At 29.9% G+C, this 17,335-nt stretch overlaps 1 long non-coding RNA gene across 1 annotated transcript; it reads left to right on the top strand.

Moving 5' to 3' along the window:
* Positions 1-7,453: 7,453 nt before the first annotated feature.
* On the top strand, positions 7,454-9,465 carry LOC138347769 (uncharacterized). Its single transcript, XR_011220298.1, has 3 exons — positions 7,454-7,576; positions 8,899-9,102; positions 9,203-9,465. It is a non-coding gene; the product is annotated as an uncharacterized lncRNA (long non-coding RNA).
* Positions 9,466-17,335: the final 7,870 nt, after the last annotated feature.

Raw genomic sequence — 17,335 nt, 5'->3', positions numbered from 1 at the left:
GTGAGATGTTTTTCTTTTTAATAACATAAATTGTCGCCCCATTGATTAAGTTTAGAGTTCCAATATGTATAAAATATATATATATATATATATATATATATATATATATATATATATATATATATATATTTCAAGCAAAATATACCATAGCTACTGAAATCAGTGCTTCCAAAAAGTTTTTAGGAGCGAGGCGTATAAAAAATGCTTTGGATGTAAATTAAAGACGTAGATTCATAAGGGATAAGTCTTAAAATTTGAAGTGTAAGCCCCAATCATAAAAATGTAAGTCCTAGGCGTAAAAACGTACGCCCGGACGTTTTTAATTTATTTTTTCAAACTTTTTTTTACTTTAAATCATGCCCCCACCTTTTAAAACAATGACTAAAACTATAGGTACACTATGTAATCAGACGAATTATAGCTAAAAACATTAATTATATTTTAACTCGTATATTAATCTATTATATTTGTTTGGATTAATATGACCATGAATTTAATAATAATTCCAATAATTTATATCATAATTTTGATTTATCCGGATGGAGTGCTGAACTTAATCATTCATCGTGTTTATGACACCGTTATGTTTGCCTTAACAAGAAAAATTTCTTTTAAGATAAATATCAATATTTTTTGAAAGAAGGAAAAATGGATTTAATATACTTTCAACTTTATTATTTTTTATTTAGAGCAGCTCATTAGGAAAGTGACTCATATATATCCCTAAAGTTACACAAACTCTCACATAGTTTTTTTCCTCAAATAGAAGTAAAAAAAATCAATTTTAATTTATGTTTTAAAATTATTATTTTTAAAAAAAATTCACATAGGATATATTTGATCCTTCTCACATGTATTATTTTTATTTTTTTGTTTTAACGATTAATTTAAATTCATTATATCGATTTTCAAATTTTATTCATGTTTCACTAATTTTCTTGTAAAATTTTCTATATGTGCCCTAATTTATTTATTTTTACAAATACAAAAACTGAATTTGAAATTTAGCTCCAAAAAATTAGTCATAATTTTTTTTCTTACACTAGATAATGAAATAATAATAATAATAATAAGAAACTCAAAGAATGATAATTAGGGAAGTCAAAAAAATAATTTCTCTATGAAAATGATAATTAAAGAAGTCAAAAAATAATTTCTATACGAAAATAAAAAAATAATATATTTTGAACTTTACTAGAAGGATTATATATATATATATATATATATATATATATATAATTTTTTCCACTTCTGTTAAAGGGTGTTTGTAAACTTCTTTTTTTTTAACAATAACGGTATATGTGATTGATTGATAAAAACATTATAAATACATCAATTCTAAATAACAAAATTAAAAGTAAATCAAACTATGAGTAATCGGGATAACCAATAAATATGGGAAAAGTTCCTTCTATATGTATAGAAATGCTTTCCCTTAATCAGTTGTACTACAATTATTTATTGAAATTGAAAAGGTTAATATTATCCTATGAAAGTAAACTTTCTAGAATGACTCCAACAAAATACACTTCATTTCTCGTTAATTATTTGTTTACTTTTAAATTAATATATTTTAATTAAAAAAACAATTACTGACGTATTGAGTTTTTAATTTTATCCCTATTAATTATGAAGTGAATGAATCAAAAGTTTAAAATTTTAAAAAGTTTTACCTTTTCCAAAGTAATTATCTGAGAATATAATAGGTATTAAAAATTTAGGCTTTCTTAATTGGTCAAAATAAACAAGTAATTAGAAATAATTAAAAAAAAATAACAGGTAATTAGGAGGAACATAGGTAGTACCATTAATTAAGATCCATAAAAAATTTATTACTGGTTTTTTTTTTTGTATAAAGAAGTATGTAGAGGTAGATATTGGTCTTTCAGCTGAAGTATATGAGGCTTAGAATTTTATTTGAGCACTTCTTGCTAAATTATGATGAAAGTTAAGAACCACAGGTACATTATGATTTGAAAAATCCGATTCCCTAGAAAATTAAGTCAGAATGATATTTTATTTATATTATTTTATCTTTTAAAATATTTTATCCTTTTACTTCAATATAATTTAATTAAAATTAATAAAAATAAATTCTTTAAAATTAAAAAAACATAAATCATAAACTTTTAAAATTTCTAACGAAATTTTTTGATCATTTAGAATTACGTGCAAGAAGTTTCACTGACCGTGCTATTTGGTTGGAGCCAAAAAGTGGCAATGCAAATTTTTGACATTATAATTGAATCATATTAAAAAAAAAAAAAAAAAAAAAATTGAATCATATTGGGTCTATTAGCTAACATTATGCTTATTGATTTTTCAATTGATTTATTCATACACAAATTGAGTGAAAGTGGAATAATTTTTTTTTATCTGTAAATTTGTCATATCAGGTAAATCCTAATAATAAGTGGTTGGATTGAATTTTGTCAAAAGGTGCTCAAGTGGTTGGAGAAGTCTTGGTACTTCTACTTCATTAAAAGGAAAAAAAGAGTAATCTTTTCCAAATGTTTGCATCAATCTTTTTTCTTTTTTTCGATGATAATGTATGTTTGCAACCATTCTAGAAACGTTGTGACTTAACAAGTCTGGGTCAAACTTAAAATATGTTATTTTGCAATCACAAGCTTACTGTTGAATGCCTTGAATCGGACCCGCTACAAACAGAAAGGACGGGGGGTCTCGCTGCCCGGTCAGCGAGTCGGGGGTCCAGGGGGGCGACGCGCCCCCTGGCCTGGGGGTCCGGGGGGGCGGAGACGCCCCCGGGCCGACGGTATACAATGTTGTTGTATTGGGCCCTTTATTTTCTGTTGATTCTGTATGTTGGGCCCAAGCCTGTTAGGGCGTAGCTTAGCACTATATATATAGACGCTATGGGAAACCCTATTCTGTAATTCTGTTTTTGCCTCTCCATAATAAAACTGCTCCCTCTCTTCCCGTGGACGTAGCCAATTTATTGGTGAACCACGTAAATCTGTTGTCTTGTTTTTCGCGTTTATATTTTCTCGTATTATCTCAAATTCCGCACAACACTTACCATTAATGACTAGTTAAAACACCAGGAGTGGTCTGATCCCCTATTTGATGAAAAAATTTAAATATGTCATTAAACTTTAAAAAAAGAATCGTTTATGTCATTCATTAAAATTTTGAATCATTTATGTCATGTTAAAAAAAGACTCATTTATGTCATTTTTTTAACTCTGATTATGCAAAATTAATTTTCACACCCCAAAATCATTTGTCTCTGCGACCCTTATTGTTCACTCTGTAGAAAGTATTGAAACTAAACATTCTGGGTTTATTTCCTACGGATCCATCTATGAATTGTAGAACTTTTACGGGTTGTAGCTTGGCCCCTAGAATGAACTTCTGAGTTTTAAAATTTCAATATGAATTCCATGGATGGGATCATCGGCCTGTAGATCAAATCACAAACTGTAGATGGTCCTGTGAAAGATTTTCGACAGACTTTTAGGAGGGATAGTTCAATCTTTTCTTACCCTTTCAAGCCCAGTATTTTACGCTTCAATAAGGTTTTAAACAATATTAATTGATCATATTAACGTCTAAAAATAATTAAGGATCCAAGAAAAGAAAGGTAGATTTTTCAAGCGTTCTTTATGTTTCATCAAGAACTTTGTTTTTCCATGTAAGAATAATCATAGTAATGGATTTTTTCCTCATGCCCTACATCTAATTACGGTCAGTAAGAGTTCAATTCAGTATTCTACCTAAAGTTTTCATGATATTCTAGATACGAATTGTGATCTTATTCCTTGATAATGAATTACAACATTTTATGCATTGAGATTCGTGAGATGTGGAGCAGCCGTGACACTTTCTTACTGGGTCTCGCTGGTGGCCACCTATTCATGCTTGCACTTTCATATGAACCTATTTTTATTAAGAGTTTTTTGAGTCAATTCCCTAAATGATCACCCAAGCTTAAGTAATTGTCTCGAGATATCATTTATGTTGCATTTAGGATCAAAATATCACTCAACTATCACTATTTTCCTCCAAATATATTTGACACACCAAAAGCCTCACTCTCTCTTAATTGACATGACACATCATTAAAGTCTTTTTTAAATAAATAAACTAATTTAATTCAATAAACCATTTAATTGAAATAATGATCATATTATTTTTAAAATTGATATATTAGTTTATAAATAATTTTTCATACTTAATCTTTTATCATAATTAATTTTTTGTATGTGATGAAGAATAATTTTTTAAAAGTTACCATAATGTCATCATATTTGAATAATTATAAACATATATATTTTAAAAAATTGATATATAAATCACTTATGAATGTCAATTTACATCAATTAATTATATATTATATAACGGGTCATACTATATATAGGTAAATTAATTGGATTTTGAAATCCATATATATTTACAATATTTTAAAAAATAAAAAATAAAATAGAAAGTGAATAATTATATTAGAAAAAAAAGTTTGATCTTTAGTGGTTAGTATATTAATCTCATATATGTATATTATTGAATTAAATAGGCAATTCAATTAATTAGTATTTGTATTTCATAAAGAATATATATTGGTATTTAATTGAATAAGAAGTTAAAATATAATATAGTATATAATAAAAGTAAATTTTAAAAAATTTAATAATAATTTTCTCTTTTATACAAATTTATTTGAATATTTTTATGAAAAAAAATTGCTTAAAAATTTCAAATAATTTACTTGAAAATTTTAAAAGTTACCAGGTAATAATTGCACACAAAGGTTTTCTTATTGAATTTTGTTTGGTAAAAATATATAAAGAAATTAGATTTTTTAAATTTTTTTATATAATCTTCATAAATTCTCATGTAATTTGAATACTTGTTTTGTAGAGACATACATTTTATGAATTAAATAGGTGTGTTATTTTTTAAAATAATAATTTATTGACATGACGTATCAACTAGAATAGAAGGAGACTTTTGAGGTATCTAGTATTAATTTTTTGGATAAAAAATATAATATTTTTCATTTTTTTAATTTTTTTTAGAAAAAACAATTGTAAGCATTACTTTCAAAATACAAAGTTAATATTATTGTAATAATTAATTGACCTTTAATATTATTGATTTATTATACAATTTATGATTAATTGATATAAGTTAGCATTGATTTGTATATCAATAATTTTTTTGAATTTATGTATTTATAAGTATTCAAAATTGATGATATTATAGTACGTTTTAAAAACCTATTCTTCAAAACATAAAAAAAAATGTTTAATTCTGATAAAAGATTCTCAAGTATGGAAATTTATTCTTAATAAACTAATAAATCTTTTTAAAAAATATTCTGATCATTATTTTAGTTAAATAAGTTTAGTTAATTAAATTAGTCTATTATTAAAAAAAAGAGTTTAATGGCAAGGCATGTCAACTAGGAGAGACTGGAGCTTTTGAAGTGTTAAATATATTCGAAGGAAAATAGTGATAATTGAATGAAATACCCTAAACATCGATGACCATTTAGGAAATTGACTCAATTTTTTTCTTCTAAAAAACATATTTTAAAAGTTCTCTATTGGAGTTTTGCCTATACATAAATTTTGGACTTGAAAAGTAAGCCATGAACATTCTTTCCAAATGCATAATTTGAAAAGGGTCTTTAAAAGGACATAGGTGATTTCATATGTATTTTTATTTGTAAAAATGTATTATTTGACAACTGAGAGGAAAGGCAGAGTAATTTTCCTAGATAGTCACTCATGTTTGGAAAATTATTTAGGAATATCACTTATGTTTGTTATAGAATTACAATGTCACTCAACTGTCTATTTTCCTCAAAATATACTTGACATAAAAAATACATCATCTCTCTCCTACTAGAGTGTCATGTCACATTTTTAGTTTATTAATAATAGTTTTATAATTCTTTAAATGTCAGTTTGTTTAATGTATCTATAAGAGAGCATTAATCCATTCTCTATGAAAATCTAGTTACTTCAATTTTACAGCGAAAATCTTTATCCAATATTTTATTGACGAGTATTTGCCGTTATATCCATATAAGAATTTAGTCTTGCTATCGAGAAAAAAATTAAACTAATTCCTTGAAACTGATGAAGAACACAATAAATTTAGTTGGATATTTAGAGATAAAATAGATATTAGGAACATTAATTTTTCCACAAACTCTAAACATTTGTTGCTTGTTCACGGTAAAAAAATCAAATATTTCTTGTTCATAGTAAAAAAAATATTTTTACATAAACTATAAATATTTGTTCAAAGCTTAGGTAGATTCAAACAATAGAAATATTTGATTCAAAAATAAGCAAGCAAAACCCCTAATTTTTTTTAAAAAATAACTCAATTATCATGTTAAGTATTCAAATTATTTCACAATTTACACTTCCAAAATAAAAGAATCAACAGAAAACTTGAATTTTAGCTCGTAGCAATTTCTTTGGTTGACATCAAAGGTATATAGCGACCTAGGAGACAGTTCCTTATGCAAATTCGTTAATTTATTCCTTGAAGAACCAAAGGAAGCCACATATTTTCTTGAAGAATCGGAGGAGCTCATATATAGTTCCTTATGTAATTTTTTTTAATTAATATAATACATGGGTTGTCCAAAATAATTAAAAAAAAATTAATAATGAAAAAATGAATAATGTGACATGGCATTTTAGTAGGAGAGAGATATTGTTTTTTCTGTGTCAAATATATTTTGAGAAAATTAGATAAAGTTAGATGATATTGTAGCCCTAAAATAAGAAAAGTGATATTCCTAGATAATTTCTGAAATATAGGTGACTATATGGGGAAATTACTCAAAAAAGGATAATTGATTCCTTTTCTAAAAAACATTTCACTAAAGTAAAGGTTTTTTTTTTAAACTCTTTTATTATTATTATTATTGTTATTATTATTATTATTGTTATTATTGTTATTATTATTATTATTGTTGTTGTTGTTGTTGTTATTATTATTATTATTATTATTATTATTATTATTATTATTGTTATTATTATTATTATTATTATTATTACTTAAAATATAGAGTACCTTTTTTTAATAGCTTTAGATAATTATGGAATATGAAATGAATTCACGCCTTATAATATTTAAGAGGAATTAAGATTTTTGGGATACTTAGAAAATGAATAAATAAATATTGTTTTCAGTTTAAAATTAATTATGTGTAAAAGTAAAATGTTAGCATACTTGTCAATGATGATATGGTCCGTATTACATGGTTCATTATCCTACTTTTATGGATCCATTATCCCACTAACAGGAAGATGGTTAACTATCGATTATCTCACTAATGGAAAGGTAGTTAACTATCTATTATCCCACTACATGGATCCACTATCCTACTACTCTAGTGGTTGGTAACTTTCATGTCCTCTTAACCATTCTTGATGGAAACACTATTATAAATATGTCATTTGATTCAAAGATCACTAAGGACATTACTTCTGAAAACTCCATACCATTTAAGAGTGAAGTTTTGAGTGCTTAGAAGATCTTTGTAGAAAAGAAGAATTGTAGACTCTGACTATATCACTAACAATGACTTGAGGTATATCGATCACACTATATTTCCCTACGCCATTGCTCTGTAATATCTTACATTTGGTATCAGAGTCATTGAATTTCCTCTGCTTTGTTAGTTTCCGAAATTCTCTAAAATCGCTAAAATGGTTCTTAAAAATTCAGATCTTGTTTTGAAATTTTTGAAAACATTTTCTAATAATAAAAGGCAAAGAGATTGTTGTTTTGTTGCATAATGTTTAACAATAAATATTGTATATGATGTTGAGTTAATATTTAGTGATTCATATAATTTTATTTGATTGAGATTTAGCCACAACAATCTAAATGAAATGATATTATATATTGTATTTTGGATCACTTAAAGAAATAATGTCTAAGTGATCTAGAATTTATTTGATTAAAATTTAGCAAAACATCTTTAATTGAATAAAATTTTAAAGTTAAGGATCACATAAAGAATTTTTTTAGACATTATAAATTTTAATTAATTAAGCATGATATGATAACTTAATTTCTTTATTATTTAGTTGCATAATTAATTAAGAAAAAATATTAAATACTTTTCATAATTACCCATAGGAATTATGAATGAGAGTTTAATAGTTTTGTCATAAAGATAGAATATCATGCTATTAAAGCGATAATTTTATCTTAAATATGAATCTGATTAAATTAAACATTTAGCCCACAGACAATTTTTATGTCAGTAGATTCAATTTTATATTACTTGCCTCAAATTTATGTTAAATATGTATTTATATTTTTTTTGTAGTTATGAAACATGCAAATTTCTATGATATTTGTAATATTTCCGAACTGAATGGTGAGAACTATAAGATTTGGAAGGAGAGAATTCTCCTTAACTTAGGATGTATAGATATTGATTAGCTATCAACAAAGTCGAGCCATCTATTAATGAAATCGGTACTCAAGATGATATTTTTGTTCATGAACAGTCGAAACGCTCTAACCGTTTGAGTGTTATGTTCATTAAGACCAAAATTTGTGTTGGTATTCATGGCTCTGTCAAAGAGCATAACAATGTCAAGGCATTACTGAAGGCTATTGATGAACATTTAGAGACTTTAGATAAGGCACTTGCGAGCACCTTAATTATAAAATTCTCATCAATGAGGCTCACTAGTGTGAGAAATGTGCTTGAGCGCATTATGAAAATGCGAGACTTAGCGGCTCAACTAAAGATTCTTGAGGTCAAAATGTTTGAAACTTTTCTTGTGCACTATATCTTGAATACTCTACCTGCACAATATGGTCCCTTTAAGATCTCTTATAACACACATAAAGATAAATGGTCTATTAATGAACTCATGGCCATGTGTGTTCAAGAGGAAGGTCAGCTACTGATGGAAACAAGAGAAAGTGCATTCATGACTACTCAAGGAAAGAAGACCAATCAAGCCAACAAGAGGTTTAAAGGAAATACACCATTTGAAACAGGCATAAAAAAAGAAGTCAAATGTCGCTTCTGTAGAAAGAAGGGGCACATAAGGCAGGATTGTATCAAGTTTCAACAATGATTTGTTAGGAAAGGTACTTATATATCTCTTATGAAGCTAATATGATTGATGTTAATCATAACACGTGGTAGATAAATTATGCTTCTACAATCCATAATACGAATTTCTTGCAGGATTTAAGAAACCTTCGGAAGCCAATGGGAGCTGAGCGAAGCATCTATTATGGAAACAACATGTAGTCGCATCTGGAAGTTATTGGGACATGCAATTTAGTTCTTAGTAATGATTTTATTTTAGAGTTAGAAAAGACTTTTTATGTTTCTAATTTTTCTAGGTTTTTAATTTCAGTATCAAGACTTGTACCTTTAGGATATTCCTTCTTTCTAGAAGGTGATTCCAAAGTGTTTTATTAAATCTAAACTTGTTTGATATGGTATATTGTCTGATGGTCTTTTCTCTCTTAATTTACAAAATGATTCCACTCATACTGTTATTCATGTACAAATTGACACTAAACGATGTGTTATAAATGAAGATTCCTCTATCTTATGGCATCAGAGATTAGGATATATCTCTATCGATAGAATTAAGAGATTAGTAAATTATGGAGTACTTAGTACTTTAATTTTTACTGATTTTGATAATTGTACGGATTGCATAAAAGACAAGCAGTCAAACAAGTCAAAGAAAGATGCCAAGAGGAGTTCAATTGTATTAGAAATCATACATTCAGATATTTGTTATCCAAACATGGACGCATATGGTCATAAATACTTCATCACCTTTATAGATGATTACTCACGATATATGTATCTCTACATGCTTCATAATAAGAGCGGAGCATTAGAATCCTTTAGAGTTTTCAAGGTTGAAGTAGAGAAACAATGCGAAAAACAAATTAAGATTATGAGAACTGATAGAGATGGTGAGTATTATGGTAGATATACAGAAGATGGACAAGCACACTGTTTGCAAAGTTTCTTCACCGAAATGAAATTGTTGCCCGATATACCATGCCTGGTTCTCCGGATCAGAATGGTGTTGCACAAAGAAGAAACCAAACATTATTGGACATGGCGCATAGTATGTTAAGTAGCTTAGAGCTACTTAAGTCCTTATGGGTTGAATCTTTTAAGACAACAGCGTATATATTAAATTGAATTCCAACCAAGGCTGTCTGAAGATGTCTTTTGAGTTATTCAGTCACGCCCCGAGCTACCCCTAGATGCAGACATGGAACCTAAGAACACAAAAGATCCCAAGCTAACCCTGCTGGCATGATCATGAGCATACTAAAGAATATTAGCTGTTGCGAAAGCTAAATCATAATTTAAACTCAAACGATGAGGAATACTCATATTCTATAACTGAAATATTTGAAAACAATGAGTTTAATACAAAAGAGATATTAACTCAATACAAAGTTGAAACTAACTATGACTAAAAATAGCCTCTAAACTGGACTAGAAATACTAGAACACGCCCCAGCTAAGTATAATAAAAACTGAAACTAAATGATTAAAAGACTGAAAAGAACTCATGACTATTGTCCTCAGAGAACGGGGATTCACCACTAAATTTGCTAAACTGAAGATCGGAAATCGATCTATGTGTGATCTGGATTATGAGAACTTCAACCTACATCACGAGAAGATGTAGCGCACGTATGCTTCAGTACTTGAAAGGTACTGCGTATATAGGATGGAATAAAGCTGAAATAAAACATAATTGAACAAGCACAAATCAAGCATAACAATCTGAACATAATATGCTGAATTCTGAGCTAACTAGATGCAATGACCAAATTATAACATGCTGAAACTGAATATTGAGTATACTGATAAACGGTTAATGCAAGAGAGTATGACTGAACTGTGGAAGCTACTAATAATCGACAATAAAACCACATGAGCTAAATGTGGAGTCCGATGTATACACTCCATCGAGATGACCCAATATACCCTGCCAGAGGTATAAAGACATGCTGGCATGATCACTAAACTGATTGCCCACAAAGGCGACTTACAACCTACTTGGCTAGTAGTTCTGGGACTATTTGGTTACGCTGAATCCTAGTTCAATTCGATATTATGCTACTCCCAATGAATTATGTAATTAACTGATTATGAGCTTACGTAAATACTAGATAGCTCAACTATACAAACTGAGAATGCAACAGTTAATCTGATAATGATCCAATAAAAATTGAGGCATGTATAACTGAATAGCTAAAATATTTGACCTAGCATGTGTAATTCAAGGACTAAAGAAATACAAAGGTAGGGTTCTAAAATTCATGCGACAAACTGAATAATAACTTTACAATCTGATTCGAAACATATAGTTAGTAAATTTATGAAGTTCTAGAAACCCTAGGTTAAATTATGATAAGAGAATTAAGAATTGACTGGAACTACGAGGTGTTACATATTCAAAGGTTGGAAACCTAGTTTGACACATATATGTGTATGGGGATGCTCATCTGAAGTTAGAATTTACAACCCGCAAGAAAAGAAACTGAATCCTATGACTATTAGTGGATATTTCATTGGATATGCCGAAAGGTCTAAGGGATACAAATTCCACTACCCATCTAGCAGTACTTGGATTGTGGAATCAAGAAATGCAAAATTTCTTGAAAATGACTTACTAGTGGGAGTGATCAATTTTAGAATACAATTTCTATAAGAGATCAACCTTTCACTTCAAGTCAAAAATTGATTGTTGTACATAATTAATACCCCTTATGTTCACTTGGATGTTGAGCAACCAATCAATGACATTTCACAAACTGCTGAAAACGTGTATACAAATCAAGTTGTTCAAGTAATTTTTGAAATTACTGAACAACCAGTTGAACAATATAATCCACATGAAAATATTGGTGCAACATTGAGAAGATTTACTAGAGAAATAAAATCAGCAATTCCTAGTGACTTTGTTGTATATTTGCAAGAATCTGACATTAGAGTTGAAACTGATCCTGAGTCTTTTTCAGAAGCCATGAATTCTGAAGAGTCTGAATTATGGTACAGTGCCATGAAAGAAGAAATAAATTCTATGAAAAGTAACAAGGTTTGGGATCTTGTCGATTTGCCTAATGGGTTGAAACCATTGGATGTAAATGAGTCTTTAAGACTAAAAAGGACTTATCAGGCAATATAGAAAGATATAAAGCAAGGCTCGTTGCTAAAGGATTCACTCAAAAGGAAGGAATTGATTACACAGAGAAATTTTCTCCTGTGTGTATACAATGAATTTCTTGTGCATAATATTGACTTTAGTAGCACACTTTGACTTAGAATCGCAACAGATGGATGTAAAAATCGCATTTCTCAACGGTGATCTAGAGGAAGAGGTTTATATGAAACAACCAGAAGGGTTCTCCTCAAATAATGGTGAGAACTTGGTATGCAAGTTAAAGAAATCCATATATGACTAAAACAAGCTTCCCATCAATGGTATTTAAAATTTCATAATGTTATCTCTTCATTCGACTTTGTTGAGAATATTATGGATCAATGTATATATCATAAGATCAGTGGGAGTAAAATATGTTTCTTAGTTTTATCTGTGGATGACATCATACTAACTATCCAATGATAAGGGAATGATACATGAGGTGAAACAATTTCTCTCTAAAAGTTTTGATATGTAAACATAGGTGATGTATCTTATGTTATTGGTATTAAAATTCATCGAAATAGACATCAAGGTACCTTAGGTTTATCTCAAGAATCCTATATCAATAAAATTCTAGAGAGGTTTCAAATAAAAGATTGTTCACCAAGTGTAGCTCCTATCATGAAGGGTGACAAGTTCAATTTGAATCAGTGCCCGAAGAACGATCTTGAAAGGGAACAAATGAAGGACATTATTTACGCTTCTGCTGTCGGAAGCTTGATGTATGCTCAGGTTTGTACAAGAACTGACATATCATTTGTTGTTGGAATGTTAGGAAGATATCAGAGTAATCCATGTCTTGACCACTGTAGAGATGCAAAGAAAGTCTTAAGATATCTTCAAGGAACAAAAGACTACATGCTTACCTACAAACAATCAGATGACTTGGAATTCATTTGCTACTCTAATTCAGACTTTGTTGTCTGTGTTGATTCACAAAAATCAACTTCAGCATACATATTTATGTTAGTCGGTGAAGCTATATCTTGGAGAAGTTCCAAACAGACTCTAGTTACTACTTCCATTATGGATGTTGAGTTCGTTTCTTGTTTCGAGGATACCTCACATGTGTGTATGGTTAAAGAGTTTTATTTCTGGACTTAGAATTGTTGACTCTATATCTAAGCCATTAAAGGTATGTTGTGACAATTCAGTTGTGTCTTTATGGCTAAGAATAATAAAAGTGGCAGTCGAAGCAAGCATATCAACATCAAATATCTAGCCATAAGAAACGTGTTAAAAACAAGAAAGTGATTATTGAACACGTTAGCACTGAAGTAATGTTAGCTAATTCTTTAACTAAAAGCATGTCACCACAAAAATTTAAGGATCATGTAGTCACAATGGGACTTAGTCCTACTATGTAAAATTTTATTGTAACAATGAATGTTTACGAAACTCTATTTTATATGATGTTTCTCGTTAACTATGTTCACATTCAGTTATATTTTCAGAAATATCGCTAAAGTATGGACCTTGAATAAATATTTAGTTTATTCATTATATGGGCTAAAGTTTAGAGATATAGTGTATTGTGATACATGGAAGATACTACTCGTTGCAAGAGAAACTATCACCATGATTTGTGTATCATATTTCATTAATGGGATAAGAATATACGGACCAAGTGGGAGAATGTTAACATTTTTGTTAATGCTGATATGGTCCGTATTACATAGGTCCATTATCCCATTTTCATGGACCCATTATCCCACTGATGGGAAGATGGTTAACTACCCATTCTCCCACTATATGAACCTACTATCCTACTACTCTAGTGGTTGGTAACTTCCCATGATCTCTTAACCGTTCTTGATGGAAGCACGCTTATAAATATGTCATTTGGTTCAAAGGTCCCTAAGGACATTATTTCTAAAAACTCCATACCATTTAAGAGTGAGGTTTTGAGTGCTTAGAAAATCTTTGGAAAAAAAAGAAGAATCGTAAACTCCGACTATGTAGCTAACAATGGCTGGAGGTATGTTGATTACAATATACTTTCACTACACTATTGCTCTGTAATGTCTTATATAAAATTCTATTGTAAAAAAAACATAAAAGTTTTTGGATAAATTACTAGACTATAAAATCAATTCTTGAGATATAATATCGTTATCCAATATTTTTTATTGAAAAATTATGTTATATAAGTTATATTATTTAAAATAAATAAATAATTTATCATGTACACCCTAAAGAGAATTATTTTATTGTTTTTCTCTTTAAAATATTGATCATTTATAGGCATCATAAATTAGATGCAAAGTAACGACATTTCTTTAAAAATCATTGTTTGTGATTATTTTGATGATAATTACATAGTGGCCTTGATAATTTTACGTCTTTCTTGTGTCATGATTTTTGTCCTGTAATTGTTTTTCTAATTAGATTGAGTAATTAGATATTTGATTTGATGTTTCAACATGGAAATATTTTTCTTAAATGTCGAATAATTTAAGTTTTATATTAAATTTTATCAAGGATAATGAATTGAAAGAGTTAATTTGGTTCTTATAGAATCAAACTAAATGGAAGATGAATTAACATGAATATTTGGTAGAAAGATAACTAGTACAAAATAAAAGTCAAAGATAATATTTTGGTAGGTGAAAATTTAGGCAAACCATAAAATATTTCATATTCTTAACCTTGACATTTTTGACACATAGTGATGTCATGGATGACATCAATAGGATGAATTTATCCCTATAAAAAGGTGGCTCTAGATTCATTTTCAAATCATCCTCTCACTTGCCTTCTCGCCTTCTAAGGCATTTGTGTTCTCTCTCTTGTAGTATTTCACTTGTATTCTTTATAGAGTGAAATAAATATTGGTGCAGTTGTTCTTTGGTCGATGTAGGATCATTTTGATCCGAACCACGTTAAATATTATTGTTCTTCCTTGTTTTTTAACTTCACGTTTTTGCTAATAATTGGTATCAGAGTCAAGATTCTGTCTGAGTATGATCTGTAGTTGCAGCACAGTCTGAACTTCCACATCAGAAAAAAATACTTTGGTTTCTGTAGTTCCAAATACATTGTAGTAGAAAAGGAAGAACAAGTAAAGATGAGTTCCATGAAGTTCGAAATTGATAGATTTAGAGGACGCAACAACTTCAATATCTAAAAAATCCGGATGATGGTATTATTGCAGAGGAAAGGTTCAATCCATGATATTGACGGAAAGTACCCCGATAAGATCTCGTATTTCGACAAGGAAAAGATTGAAGGATGCATTGAGTGCAATCCAACTGTCCCTTCCACCTAACGTAAGTGAGTACAAGTACCGAAGAGACAGCCAAAGACTTATGGAAAAAGCAGGAAGGGCTTTACCAGGATCAGTCAATGACAACAAGGATGTTGTTACAACGGCATCTTCATACATTTAAGTTGGATTCAGGTACTTTGTTGCAAGACCATCTAGATGCGTTCAATAAACTTGTGATGGACTTACAAACTGCTAGAATTAAAAAAGGACGAGGAGACGTTTTTATGTTCTTCGCTATTTTTGTTGACTTCAAAATATCGTGATATTGAGAATTCAATGATGTGTAGCTAACAACCTATCAAACTTGAGAAAGTGCGGCAAGCACTTAACTCTTGTGATGTGCGAATGCATTTTGAAGGAGACAAAAGTGACGAAGCTAGTGGACTCTTTGTAAGAGGTCGTACTAGCCAACAGGGAAGGAGAAAATCGAAGTATAGATCAAAGTCGCGTGCGAACAAAAAGAATGCGGAGTGTTGGGTCTGTCAAAAGAAGGGGCACTTTGAACGAGATTGTCCTATGTCGAAGTCCAAAGAAAAGGCGAGTGAATTGTTGATCAAGTACATGATAATGATGATGATTATGTACTAACAACATTATGCAATAGTGGATTCTATGACAACAAATGGGTCTTAGACTCTGGTTGTACTCTGCATATGACATTCCGAAAAGATTGGTTCAGCAGCTATGAAATAAGCAGAGGAATTGTATTAATGGGCAGTAATGCAACTTGTAAAATAGTTGGCATTGGTTCAGTTCGTGTTCGCTGCCATGATGAAATCATGAGGACTATTACAGAAGTCCGTCATGTTCTTAATCTGAAGAAGAATCTAATCTCCCTGGGTACTTTAGATAAACAAGGCTATAAGTACATGAGTGAATGTGGAACTATGAAAGTGACAAAAGGAACTTTTATCATGTTGAAGGCCAAGCTGGAGGATGACCTTTACACACTTGCGGGATTCACCATTATTGGCTCAGTAAATGCATCTACAATGCAGTTATCTAATGATGACAAGGCAAAATTATGTCATATGAGACTAGGTCATATGAGCGCACGAGGATTGGAGATGTTGAGCAACCGCATCCTTTTGAATGATGAGAAGATGAGCACACTTGAATTTTGTGAACACTGCATCTTAGGGAAACAGAAAAATGTCAGCTTCAGCATTGACAAGCACAAGACGGGAGGGGTGCTAGACTACAACCATTCAAATTTATGGGGTTCCTCTAAGCTTCCATTGAAGGTAGGAAAGTGGTATCTTCTCATATTCATTGATGATTTTTCATGAAAGGTTTGGGTGCATTTCCTAAAGGCAAAAAGTGATGCTTTTGAAGCATTTAAAAAGTGAAAGATTTTGGTTAAAAATCAAATTGAGAGAAAAATCTAGTATCTTCGCACAGACAATTGCTTGGAGTTTTGCAGTGAAGAGTTTAATGATTTATGCAAGGTTCATGGGATCGCAAGACATAAGACGGTCAGGCACACACCACAGCAGAATGGAGCTGCCGAGAGAATGAACAGAACTCTTCTTGAGAAGGCTCGTTGTATGCTCTTACAAGACAAGATGTCCAAAGTATTTTGGGCTGAAGCAGTTCATACTGCTTCTCATATTGTCAACCGATCTCTAGCATCAGCGATTGACTTTAAGACTTCGTATAAGTTTTGTTCAGTTGAACCCTCTAACTATTCATACTTCCGAATATTTGGATGTCCAGCTTATTATCATGTTAATGAATCAAAGCTTGAATCAAGGGCAAAAAAGGTCATATTTGTAGTGTATGTAAATGGAGTAAAAGGGTACAAACTATGGTATTTGTCTTTACTCAAATTTGTAGTTAGTAGAGATGTTACTTT

Source organism: Solanum lycopersicum, chromosome 3 (genome assembly GCF_036512215.1).
Source record: "Solanum lycopersicum chromosome 3, SLM_r2.1".
In the NCBI taxonomy this organism is placed as follows: Eukaryota; Viridiplantae; Streptophyta; class Magnoliopsida; order Solanales; family Solanaceae; genus Solanum; species Solanum lycopersicum.
Note: the sequence above shows the minus strand (reverse complement) of the source record. Positions and strands in the feature narration are given on the sequence as shown.